Raw genomic sequence first — 13,871 nt, 5'->3', positions numbered from 1 at the left:
TTGGGATTTCCAGCAGGGGGCTGGAATCCCAGAGGGAGCTCCAACAAAGGTTGGGGTCCCTCTGACTAGTGCCTGTGATAGTGCACAATCACAACCACTAGTCTTTTGGGAGATGGGTACATTTCCGAGTGAAAAAAAACCCCATCCTGCAAAGAACACTTTTGGGATGTATTTTAAAACATTGGAAAGATCTGGGAGGTGATCCTTTGACTCGGAAACAATTGATTGAATATTGCAATCATTGGTGAACAATGTATACCTTGGAATGTGGGGAGAGATGGCCATAAAATGGGACATTGTGATATAATACCATCTTGCAATTAATGCTGTTTTGCAAAACGGAAGGTAAATGGGATGAAATACCTTATGAGGTACTTATTTTTCACTTTGAGAAATCATCCAGAGTGGCAAGAACAGCATGGGATTATCCTGCAAGATTCTATGGTATTGACTTTGGAAAAAAACAGGGAAGGAATAAGAGTTTAAGATTATGTTGCTCTGCCTGTAGCATTGGGAAAAGGTGTTTGAAATGTGGAAAGGAGGAGGAGGGAAAGCAGGAATAGGTAGGGGAAGGGGAAGAGGAGGACCACAGGAGGAGCAGCACCTCCGTTTAGACCTCCCTGCTTGGCAGAAGATCAGTGTGCTGTCTGTAAGGAGAGGGGGCATTGGAAAAGGGAATGTCCCAAAGTGAGAGAATTGGATCTTTCGCTACAGGCAATTAAGTTGATGACTCTGAATGATGAGGACTGAAGGAGACCTGGGGAGTCAAACCCAGCTGAATGCCTGGTTACATTAAAGCTGCGGAATGATTAAGTAGAATTTTTAGTTGATACAGGGGCAACATATTCAGTATTAAATATATGTAAAGGGGCGTTTAGTCATAAAACTATAAGTGTTGTTGGGGCGACAGGGTGGAAGGAAAACCGGCCATTTTTACAACCTTTGAATTTCACATTGGGAAAGCAACGGGCAACTCATCAATTTTTGTATATGCCAGAATGTCCGTCATCTTTGTTGGGAAGAGGTATATTGAGTAAATTGAATGCACAAAATAATTTTTTAAAAAATGGGGAGACTCAGCTGTTAATACCTGAATCAAAAGCTGTGGAAGTGAGAATTTTATGTTACAGAACACACCAAGACCAAAGGAAGAAATTCCTGCAGAAGTGGAGGATGCAGTAACACCCTTGGTATGGGCAAGTGGAATCCCAGGTCGGTCTAAATTGGCGGAACCAGTAAAAGTTGTTCTAAAATCTGGAACTAAACTGGTAAGACAAAACCAGTATCCTATTAAGTGGGAAGCTAGAAAGGGGCTGGAAGAATTAATAACAAAATTTTTGAATTATGGATTATTGATAGAGTGTGAATCAGAATATAACACCCCGATATTGCCAGTGAAAAAGCAGAATGGCAAGGAATATAGGTTAGTTCAAGATTTAAGAGCCATAAATCAGATTGTTCAAGACATTCACCCAGTAGTAGCTAACCCATATACCTTGCTGACATCCTTAAAAGAAAAACATAAGTGGTTTACTGTACTTAATCTCAAGGATGCTTTCTTCTGCATACCTCTAGACAAAGATAGCCAGGCATATTTGCCTATGAATGGGAAAGCCCCACCACTGGACGCAAGACACAACTCACCTGGATGGTGCTACCGCAAGGGTTCAAAAATAGTCCTACAATATTTGGCAATCAGTTGGCAAAGGAATTAGAAGTCTGAAAAAAAAAGAATTCAGAAGGAATAATATTGCAGTATGTAGATGACATCTTGATAGCAGCAGAGGCTCGGGAAGACTGTTTACAAGTGACCATCAGCTTGTTGAATTTTTTGGGACAAGCAGGATACCAAGTATCAAAAAGCAAGGCCCAGATTGGGAAAGAGACTGACATATTTAGGCTTTGAAATTTCACAAGGACAAAGAAGATTGGGAGCAGGCAGAAAGGAAGCAATTTGTCAAGTTCCAGAACCCAGAACGATACGGGAATTGCGGACATTTTTGGGTATGGTTGGGTGGTGTCGATTGTGCATTCTCAATTATGCAGCTTTGAAAGGATCCCGGGAGAATCACCTGTTGTGGACACCTGAGTGTCGGACAGCTTTTAAAAATCTGACGAAGGCTTTGATGTCCACACCTGTGTTAGGACTCCCAGATTTAGCAAAGCCTTTTGAATTGTTTGTACATGAGTGACAACATCTTGCTTTGGGTGTGTTGACTCAAAAATTAGGAACTTGGAAACGGGCCATTGGGTATTTTTCTAAGCAATTGGATAATGTCAGCAAGAGGTGGCCTGGATGTTTGCAAGCTGTGGCAGCAACTGTACTCTTAATCCAAGAAGCAAGGAAATTAACCATGGGGCAGAAGATTATGGTTTATGTCCCACGTATGGTAATTTCTGTCTTGGAGCAAAAAGGGGGGCAATGGCTGTCCCCGAGCCGCATGCTCAAATACCAGGTCACTCTCTTGGAACAAGACGGTGTGGAACTTAAAACTACGACAGCAGTGAATCCAGCAATGTTTTTGAGCTTGGAAATGGGTGAGTCTTTACACCATGATTGTTTGCAAACTATTGAACAGGTATATTCTATCAGACAGGACCTGACGGACGAACCGTTGCCTAATCCTGATTTGGAGCTGTTTACGGATGGAAGCAGTTTTGTCCGAGATGGAAAATGAATGGCGGGGTATGCAGTGGTCACCACCACCCAAGTGATGAAAGCTGAAGCACTCCCTGTGAATACATCAGCACAGAAAGCAGATTCACCCACATGGAGCTATCTGGAAGGAAAGAAGACTGTTGTCAGCTCAAGGATCGTCCATTAAATACAAGGAAGAAATTCTTCAACTCCTCCAGGACATCCAGCAGCCCAAGGAAGTAGTGGTAATGCATTGTAAAGCACATCAATTTGGACAAACTGTGGTAAATGTGGTAAACCGACTGGCTGATAAAACTGCTAGAGAGGCAGCGGAGCAAAGCATCCTTGCCCTGGTACCAGTAAAACAGGTAAAACTTCCAACCCCGAAACCAAGTTATGGTAAGCTGGATAGATTATTGGCAGAACAGTTGAGAGCAGTAGAAAATGAGGATGGATGGTGGGTAACACCCACCCCACAAGTCATAGTTACCCCACAAAAAATTACAAAAATAGCAGAGGAAAACCAGAGAGAAACACACTGGGGAACTGAAGCGGTGATTGTGGATTTACAGAAATCAAGATTGCTGTGTGCACATCCCAAATGTTACAGCTGCTTTGAATGAACAAATAGATGATATGAAGAGGGTGGCACAGCAGACTGAAGGTTTAACAAGTGAAATGCAAACAAATTGGTTAGGCCAAATTTTGGGTCATTTTGGATTTCCTCTTAAAGGATGGATAACTGAGTTGTTACAGACACTAAAAATTTTGATTACAGTTGTTTTGGTGATTTGTTTGGTTTATCAATGTTTAAAGAAAATGTTGACACAGGTAATGTTTACGAACTATATAGCAATTTTTAAATCAGTGATGAAGCATCGTACACCAATGCCGGGAGAGAAGCCACCTGCTTATGTTGAGATATGAAAGATTAAGAGTGGAAGTATTGAAAAGATGATTATTTCAAAACTTCCAAAGAGGGGAAATATAACCAGATGTAACTAAAAGTGATTAGTTTGTTCTTTGGTAACTAAGCAACATAGAGATAGGAGCGGGGCAGACGATACTTTAATGTTGTGTTTGTACATCTATGGCTATGGATATGCTACTATGCCCAAAGACAATTGGATGAGGAGTAGTACGGACATGCTGCTATGTTCCCAGTACAGCCCCAGCCCATCTTGACAACGAGTCGAGGGTGGTTAGAATAATTGGTTTGTGTTAAGGGTGCCAAATCATTGTTAGGGACCATGCACCATGAAGAAGGGAAGCAAGTTACATAAGCAAGGTGATATTGCACATGTCCATAAGAAGGGGTCAACTAAAGGACACACCTGTACGACCACCAAGGACCACCAGAGACCCCCACAGAAGCCCCGTGGAATTCAAGGACGCATGCGTAATGACCATGCAAATATGATAATTAGTTCTGGGAAATAGAATGACTATGCCTTATCATTCCGGGAAATTTGATGCATATGTATGTAATGGGACAACATAAGCTTTGGTTGATGTATCCTGCGGTATACACGCTAGCTGGAACGATCCCCCGTGCATCCAGTGCCGTAATAAAGAATGCCTGCTTCTCAATGCTACATTGGTGTTAAGGAGTTTGATTCCCGATTTCGGTTACAACTGCATTCTCCCTCCTTTTTCTCCCAGACATCAGCCCTCCTTGCCCTAAAAAGAGAAATAAGTCTCATTTTGCACTCAGATCTCCCACGTTTTATCTACTGTGTCTGGATCTTTGAATCTGGTTTTAGACTCATTTCAGACTCATTTCAGATATTTCTGAATGATTGAAATAAACCCCAACACAATGAGTTTCCAGGGAAAGCAAGCACATCTTAGATGGCTTGTAGTCTATATCAAACATGCCACTCGATTTTCCTTTTTCAAATGCTCCTTACAAAATGCTCAACAAAAGTATAGATACGAGCTAGGATGCTACAACCCTTCTTATAACACTATTCCCATCAAATCTTTCGCCTTTAGTGACCTTTTGCCAGCAAAACACAGGGGTTTATTAGCATCATCTCATGGCTGTTTCTCAAAAAACACCAAAACAGAACAACTCCGCTCTCACAAAACATATAAAATATAGAACGTATTTTTCAATACCACAGATGGACAGATATTATCTGGAAGCTGAAAGTGATCCCTTAAAACAAGAAACTCCCTCAGTAACAACTAAAAGCTTTTACTTTAGTTTGAAGACTAAAATTTCAGTTTTCCAAGCTATTGTCCCTTTAAGCTTTCCCTATCTCCAAAAAATCATACCCAAACTCTAAGAAATGGTCCAAATAGTTACCAGTATAGCCACAGAAATTGAGGATGCTTCAAAAAGGATTCTGAGTCTGATGTTACTCCTTCATTTAGTTTGACATGTGATTTTCGGCAAATAAATTTCCTCTCTGTTCAGCTCCTTTTTATAATAGTGGTAGCATATTACATTCTTGTACTTCTTCGCTGAGTCAAACCTCAGGGACCAATTAGGTATTGAAATCTGCCAAACACCTTCTGGGAAAACATTTGTGAAAGTTTGAAGCACAGCAAGAATATAATCAAACCATAGAGAAAATTATATTGGAAAGGACCTCTGCAGGTCCAATCCCTTGCTAAAAGCAAGGCTAACTTCAAAGCTGGACAAGGTTGCTCATGACCTTCTCTAGGTAAGTGTGGATATCTCCAAGCATCAGGATCTCACAGCTTCCCTGGGGACTGCCTCGTGCTTCACCACTTTCATCGCGAAGACTTATTTCCTTGTGTCCAGTGGAGATTTACTTGTTTAAGCCATGACCCACACCTCTTGTCCTTTCCTTGTGCACTTCTGAGAGGTCTGGCTCTGACTTGGCTATAAGTCCCCTTCAGACAGTGGACAGTACAGCTAGATCCCACCTCTCAACTTTGTCTTCTCCCTCTGCTTCTCTTAATGTGTCATGTGCCCCAGTTCTCTGATCAACTTGCTTGTCCTCTGTTGGACTCACACCATTTTGATAAGATCTTTGGGTTTTTTACTGGGTGGGGGGAAGCTATACTGTACATAGTTCTCCAGATGCAGCCTCACAAGTGCCAAGCCACAAGAAATTAGCACCTATCCTGAATGGATGGCTACACTCTTGCGAACGTAGACTGGTATGCAGTGAAACTTCACTGTCACAGATGCACACTACTGATGTGTTCAGCATGTCATCCACCAGGAGCCCACAGGTCTGTTGCAGAGTTGCTCCACAGCCAGTCAGCTTCCACCCTACACCTATGGATGGGGTTATCCCATCCCACATGCAGGACAACTGAAGGGAGCCCACTCCACCTCACTCAGTACATGAACTTAGTAGTAGCTAGCTCCCTAGCTACTGTGGTTACTACAGGAGCTAAGTTCAAAGCACCAACATCAGACAGGAACTAGAGTATTAAACCACCCTTTGGCACCATCTGTCTTTCTCGATTCACTATTAGGAGTAAAGTGACTAACATGGATTCCTAAAGCAGAGACCTAAAGCTAGCCAAGGAAACACACCCTTGTAAGAATTTGCAAGCCAAGTCAGTGGCTTGCAAGCTAAGTCGGTGAGAAGGAGTATCCCAGATCCTTACTTAAATCAGGATTCACCCATCTCAAATCAGCCCATTTTGTAGGTGTGGAGCGGAGAAAAGGACAGACATTATTGCAAATCTCAGTTCTGCAGGAATCAAAACTCTACTTTGACTGTTAACACTTTCCTTCCTCCTGAGGGAAGCAATTCACAGGTTGGGTTGAAATCCTTCACCACACACCAAGAATAAATAAATAAAATTACCATTAACTATTTTGTACAGAAGGAAAGAGGAGGACTCCAAGCTATAGCCCATCTGTTTATTTGTAACATGTTTTTCTCTACTTTGATGATGCTCCTGCAGCTAGTAATAAATCAACAGCATAGGATGTTTGGTAATGAGGAAGTTCTGATGTAAGAGTGGGAAACCCATCCAAATTATATTGTGATATGTCATTCCAGCAGGTTCAGGTATTATTCCGCCACTTGTTAATCCATGGTCTGTACCAGGGTTTATCACACTCAGCTCGTTTGCGCTGTCCTGTCTGTCATGGCTCATTACACTCTGTTACTCAGCTCTTGATCGAGGTAAGGTTGTGCTACTCCCACTCTACTCTACCCCTTTGCCTTACTGTCATCTGGAAAATACATGCAATATATAGATGCAATTATACTTTCACTTGCATTATACATCATTAGTGGGCAAATAGCTTGTGTTTTCACAGGTGTATACATTCCATACACAAAAATTACGATAAAAACTAGTATGGTGCAGGCTAATCAATGGCCATCAGGTCCTAATAATCTCAACCCTTATGAAAGCAGCTTGCTTTATTCACATTGTACTACCCGTCAACTAGTTTTCTGTTTCTTCTATGCAGACACCAGCTGGGGAGTTTCAATATGTAACTCAATCTTTACAGGTATTTGCCACTTCTTGCAGTTACATCTACTGCTGGTGTTGTGGGTCATTGAGAGTGCAGTAGTCATATCACAGATGCCCAGCATCCATCAGCTTAAGGCATACTGGAAGCATGAACTCTGGAAGGGCCATGCTGTTGTGACAACTGCTCTTACCTCTTGCTTTTGGGGGGCTAGTAACAGCTTGGCACCAACATATAACCTTTCCACCTCACATCCTCTGTGTCTACAGTGTCTGCATACCAGTGTTCCCCCCATATCTCTATTACTGGGAGTTTTATAGACAAATGTCAGCACAAGTTGTCAATCCAGTCAGTCCCCAGATATATCATGGTATACCTTTCTAGCAGTTTTAGGTACTGTTCTCCTGTCATTTGTGGATTGGTGGCCTCTGCAAAGGCTCATCACACACAGTTCTTATTTACATTGTCCTGCTGACTATGTCTCATTACACTCAGCTATTCAACTTGTGATCAAGGCAAGGGGGTGATACTCCTGTGACATACACTCAGCTACACCCACAGTGAGGTGACTGCCACCTCACAGCAGAATTCTAAAACAAGACAGACTACCACCACAGTCAAGTGTCTGTTGTTGTTGCTCACAAATTGAGACCTTTATGAGTTGTGCATGTTTCGTCATGCTCCCAGCATGGAGGACAAGAGAAGTTACAGTGACAAAAATGCAGTAAAGGAAACACATCGATATTGGCAGGAGGACAGAGAGGTCTAAGGCTAGTGTAACTCCAAAAGCAAATATACTTAAGAAAAAAACCAGAATGACCCTACAGCTGATTCCGCAAATTGGCTCGATTCACCATCTCCTTCAGCAGTTTCTACCACTTGTCGTATAGGACTCCATAAGGCAGCTTTCCATCTCCGATGTTTTCCTACAATACGACAGGACCCATCAGTGAACAGGGCATATTGCTTCTCATTTTCTGGTAGTTTATTGTACAGTGGGGCCTCCTCAGCACGCATCACCTCCTCCTCTGGCGATATTCCAAAATCTTTGCCTTCTGGCCAGTCCATAATTACTTCCAAGATTCCTGGGCAATTGGGATTTCCTATCTGAGCCCGTTGTGTGATTAGTGCAACCCACTTACTCCACGTAGCATCAGTTGCATGATGTGTAGAGGGGACCCTCCCTTTGAACATCCAGCCCAGCACCGGCAGCCGGGGTGCCAAGAGGAGTTATGCTTCAGTACCAACCACTTCCGAAGCAGCTCGAACCCCTTCATATGCTGCCAATATCTCTCTTTCACTTGGAGTATAGGAGGCCTTGGATCCTCTGTATCCCCGTCTCCAAAACCCTAGGGGTCGACCTCGAGTCTCCCCTGGTGCTTTCTACCAGAGGCTCCAGGTAGGGCCATTCTCCCCGGCTGCGGAGTAGAGCACATTTTTTACGTCTTGCCCTGCCCAGACTGGCCCAAGGGTTACTGCATGAACTATCTCCTGTTTAATTTGTTCAAAGGCTTGTCGTTGCTCAGGGCCCCATCTGAAATTGTTCTTCTTCCGGGTCACTTGATAGAGAGGGCTTACGATCAAACTGTAATTTGGGATATGCATTCTCCAAAACCCCACAATGCCTAAGAAAGCTTGTGTTTCCTTTTTGCTAGTTGGTGGAGACATGGCTGTTATTTTGTTAATCACATCCTTTGGGATCTGACAATGACCATCTTGCCATTTTATTCCTAAAAACTGGATCTCCTGTGCAAGTCCCTTGACCTCACTTTGTTTTATGCCAAAACGGGCCTTCAGAAGGATCTGGACTATTTTCTTCCCTTTCTCAAAAACCTCTTCTGCTGTATTGCCCCACACAATAATGTCATCAATGTATTGCAGATGTTCTGGAGTTTCGCCTTATTCCAGTGCCATCTGGATCAGTCCATGGCAAATGGTAGGGCTGTGTTTCCACCCCTGGGGCAATCGATTCCAAGTGTACTGGACACCCCTCCAAGTGAAAGCAAACTGTGGCCTGCACTCTGCTGCCAAAGGGACTGAGAAAGGCGCATTAGCCATATCAACTGTAGCATACCATTTGGCTGCTTTTGACTCCAGTTCGTATTGAAGTTCCAGCATGTCCGGCACAGCAGCACTCAGCGGCGACGTGACTTCATTCAGGCCACGATAGTCTACTGTTAGTCTCCACTCTCCATTAGACTTTTGCACTGGCCATGTAGGAGTGCTAAAAGGTGAATGAATCTTACTGATCACTCCTTGGCTCTCCAGTCGACGAATCAGTTTATGGATGGGAATCAGGGAGTCTCGGTTGGTACAATATTGCCTCTGGTGCACTGTTGTGGTAGCAACTGGCACCTGTTGTTCTTCAACTCTCAGCAACCCCACAACAGAAGGGTCCTCTGAGAGACCGGGCAAGGTAGGCAGCTGTTTTGGGTCCTTGAAATACCTTCTCCTGAGGTAGTCTATGCCAAGGATGCACGGAGCCTCTGGGCCAGTCACAATGGGGTGCTTTTGCCACTCATTCCCAGTTAGGCTTACTTCGGCCTCCAATACAGTCAGCTGTCAGGATCCCCCTGTCACTCCAGAAATACAGACGGGTTCTGCCCCTATATAGCTTGATGACATTAGGGTACACTGTGCACCGGTGTCTACAAGAGCCTTATACTCCTGTGGGTCTGATGTGCCAGGCCATTGAATCCACACAGTCCAGTAAACCCGGTTGTTCCTTTCCTCCACCTGGCTGGAGGCAGGGGCCCCCTAGTCCTGGTCATAATATTCATTACCCATTTCTTGTATATACGAGTCAGGAGCTCCTTCATTAAAATCAGGAGTAAGATCAGCCCTTTCACTCTGTCTGGGGAACTGTCCACTGAAACCAGAGCAGCAATTTTCCTGGAAGAAACCCTTTGTGTGATTGTTTTTCCTTGCAACTCACGTACCCGTGCCTCTAGGGTCGAGGTAGGTTTTCCATCCCACTTCCTCATGTCCTCTCCGTGGTCACGCAAGTAAAACCATAGGGTGCCCCGTGGTGTGTACCCTCTATATCCTCTCTCTTGAGCAGAAGAACGCTGACTCCTAATAGGTGAGACACTGGTCCGTACAGGTGGGGAGTAGGATATATCTTCTTCGAGTCACTGGACCTTCCGGGACAGTTTCTCCACAGCTGAGACAAGGGAGGAAGAGATACTTTCTTCGTATTCCCAGAGGTTACTAGCAGCTTCATTCACTGTTGGACCCTCTCCGTCTTTCCAGGTCAGTATTGCCAGTGAGTTGGTAGACAACAATGGTGCATTCCATACCAACTTCTGCCACACAGGTCGTGTGCACTGGACCTCATCTGGATCTTTGGGTGACCACTCATCGTCCAGGTCACCATAAATCACCTCCAACACGGCTAATTCCCTCAGCTACTGGATACCTCTCTCCATGGTGGTCTACTTCCCAGGGCAATATACAACATCTTCCTTGAAGGGATATCTTTCCTTCATAGCTGACAGGAGTCACCTCCAGAGGCTGCAGGCTGGTTCCCCTTTTCCAATTGCTTTGTCAATGCCCCCTTCCCTAGAAATGGATCACAGCTGTTTGGCTTCCTTACCCTCTAATTCCAGGCTACTGGCCCCACTATCCCAGCATCGGAGCAGCCAGGTGACAATGTGCTCGCCTGGATGACGGCTGAAATCTTTTTGCATATCTTGCAGCTCACTCAGGGATAGGGATCGGGTGGTTTCCGTCTCATTTACGAGTTCTTCGTCTTCCTCCTCCTCTCCCTGTGATGGCCCTGCTCTTTCATCTTCCTTTTCTAAACGAGATGACTTTCTCTTCCAGGATTTCTTCTTATGTATAGAGGTGACTGATACTGACACGGGTTGGTTCCCTGGTTGAACCATATCGTCTGTCGTAGGGGGGGCTGGGGTGACCACAGTGCTTGTAACAGAATTGTCCGGAATAGCCGCAGTGCCTGTTGCAGCGGGGGCTGGAGCAGCCGCAGTGCCTGTCATTTTGTCACCAGATCCTTCAGGGTTCTGAATAGTGTTGAACAGGGCTCAGTAGGCATGGGCCAGGCCCCAGCACATTGCAGTGATTTGTGTCTCCCTAGAATCGCCAGGGTGACAACATACTTTTTTCAAATATTCTACTAATTTTTCAGGATTCTGCACTTTTTCAGGGGTGAAGTTCCAAAATATTGGAGGTGCCCAATGACTTAGGCATTTGCCCATGCTATCCCACGCACCCTGCCACTCATAACTATCTGGCCTTGGGGCAGATCTCTGGATGATATTCTTAAATTGCTTACTAATCTTGGACAAGATCAAAACAATATTCCCAAGCAATACCAATAGATATATCTTAACTACCCAAGGATGTTCAAGATACTGAAAAGTTATTGTAATGAAGGAGGAAGCATTGTAGAAGAAAGTACTGAAGGTACAATTCTGCATTTCTTCCATAAAAAACCTCTCAGAGGAAGAGGTATAATTGCAAATTGTCTCCATAAGGTAATATCCGACATACAATTATGGTTTCAGTACAGCACTTAGATACCAAAATAAAGCCAAGGTCACTGTTTTAACAACAAATTGCACAGGCAAAACATCACAAATTAAAGCAGAGCACAGCAAACTGCAAAAAACAACACCGATCTTTAACGTGTACAGCACAAAAATTAGCATGGTGCAGATCAGGTAAACTAATATCGAGAACAGATGAATGAATATCGTGTCCCACAACTACTAACAGATCTAAATTCCTTAATACACTCTGGTTAATCTGTTATTATCCCAAACCCTTTGTGCCCCACGCTGGGCGCCAAGAAGGACTGTCATGGTTTAGCCCCAGCCAGCAACTAACCACCATGCAGCCGCTCACTCACTCCCCCCCAGTGGGATGGGGGAGAGAATCGGAAGAGCAAAAGTAAGAAAACTCGTGCGTTGAGATAAGAACAGTTTAATAATTGGAACAAAATAATAGTAATAATAATAATGAATTGTAATGAGAAGGAAAACAACAAGAGAGAGAGAGGAACAAAACTCAAGGGAGAAAAAAAAAAAAAGTTATACAATCGCTCACCACCTGCTGACCGACGCCCAGCCACTGCTCCCTGAGCAGCAATCACTACCCCCCGGCCAACTCCCCCAGTTTATATACTGGGCATGACATTATATGGTATGGAATAGCCCTTTGGTCAGTTTGGATCAACTATCCTGGCTGTGCCCCCTCCCATTTTCTTGTGTACCTGGCAGAGCATGGGAAGCTGAAAAGTCCTTGACCAGTGTAAACACCGCTTAGCAACAGCCAAAACATCAGCGTGTTAATATTATTCTCATACTAAAATCCAAAACACAGCACTATACCAGCTACTAGGAAGAAAATTAACTCTATCCCAGCCAAAACCAGGACAACTTGTCAGTCCAAAAAGAAATCTCATGCAACAAATAATCCTTGAGCATTCATTCCAGGTTTTTAGGTGGAGTAATGGCCATTGCTTTCTTCTCAAAGGCCTTGTAAACAACAGAATCAGTCGTGTGGTCTGGGTTTTTTTTCAGCAGCCAAATTGGTTGACTCAGTCATGAAGAAATAAAAGTATATTAGATACAAAATCTCAAGTGTGCAAGATAAATATTGGTTCTAGACAGAGAAGAACAATGCAGGACAGAGGCAAAGACCAAGAAGATGCTTAAGGGGAGCAAAAGGAACTGCAGAAAAAGGGGCAGAGATTCTCTGTGGGAGTTGCAAGGCTGTTAGAAGTGTAGAAAGTGAAAGTACCTGACTACAGGGTCCTGTAGGGTATTTTTAAAATCATCATTTGTAGAATCATTAAATGATCATAAATCACAGAGTAATATAGTTTGGAAGAGACCTCTGGAGATCTCTGGTTCTACTCCAACTCAAAGCAGGCCCAAACTGGAGCAGCTGCTCAAGGCCTTGTCCAGTTCAGTTCTGAAAATTACAACATATTAAAGAATTTTTCAGGGTCCCTGTTCCAGTGTTTAACTACATTGTGAAAAATCTTTTCTGAATATCTAACTAAAATTTCTCGTGTTGTGTCCATTGGTTCTCATCTTATCTCTGTGCACCTGCAAGAAGAATCTAGCTCTTCTTTTTATATACCCCACCAAAGGCACCTGAATGTCACGTTAAGATGCCACCTGAGCCTTCTCTTCTTGAGACAGAATGAACCCAGTTGTCTCATCATCACGTCTTGTGCTCCAGCCTCCACCTCTCCTGGACTTGCTCCAGTATACCAAAGTCTACCATGTTCCAGGGAGTCCCAAACTAGACCCAGTACTGCAGAAGAGGTTTCGTAAATGCTGAAGAGAAGGGAAGAATCACCTTCCTTGACCTGCTACCTATGCTCTTCTTAAGACAGCCCAGAATACGCTTTCTTTACTGACTCATGTTCACTTGTTCACAGGAACTCCAGGTCTCTTTCTGCAAAGCTGCTTTCCAGCCAATCAGCCCCAAGACTCTTCTGTTCCATGAGGTTATCCCACATCAGGATCAGGACTTTGCTCTAAACTTCATTGAACTTGGTGGTGTTTCTTTTGATACATTTCTTGGCTTGTCAAGGTCAGTCTCAATAATAGCCTTGCCCTCCAGTATATCGATTGCTCCTTCCAACTTGGTATCATCCACAACCTAGCTGAGAACTCTGTCCCATCATCCAGGTTGTTAATAAAGATAGTATTGATCCCTGAAAGATTCCACTAATAACCATCTGCCACTTGGACTTTGTATTACTGATCATCAACTTTTGAACTTGGAGGTCCACCACTTTATAATTCACCTCTCCATTCCATAGCTCAACAGTATTTTAAG

This window comes from Ciconia boyciana, chromosome 22 (assembly GCF_034638445.1).
Source record: "Ciconia boyciana chromosome 22, ASM3463844v1, whole genome shotgun sequence".
Taxonomy (NCBI): Eukaryota; Metazoa; Chordata; class Aves; order Ciconiiformes; family Ciconiidae; genus Ciconia; species Ciconia boyciana.
This window is presented reverse-complemented; position numbering follows the sequence as displayed.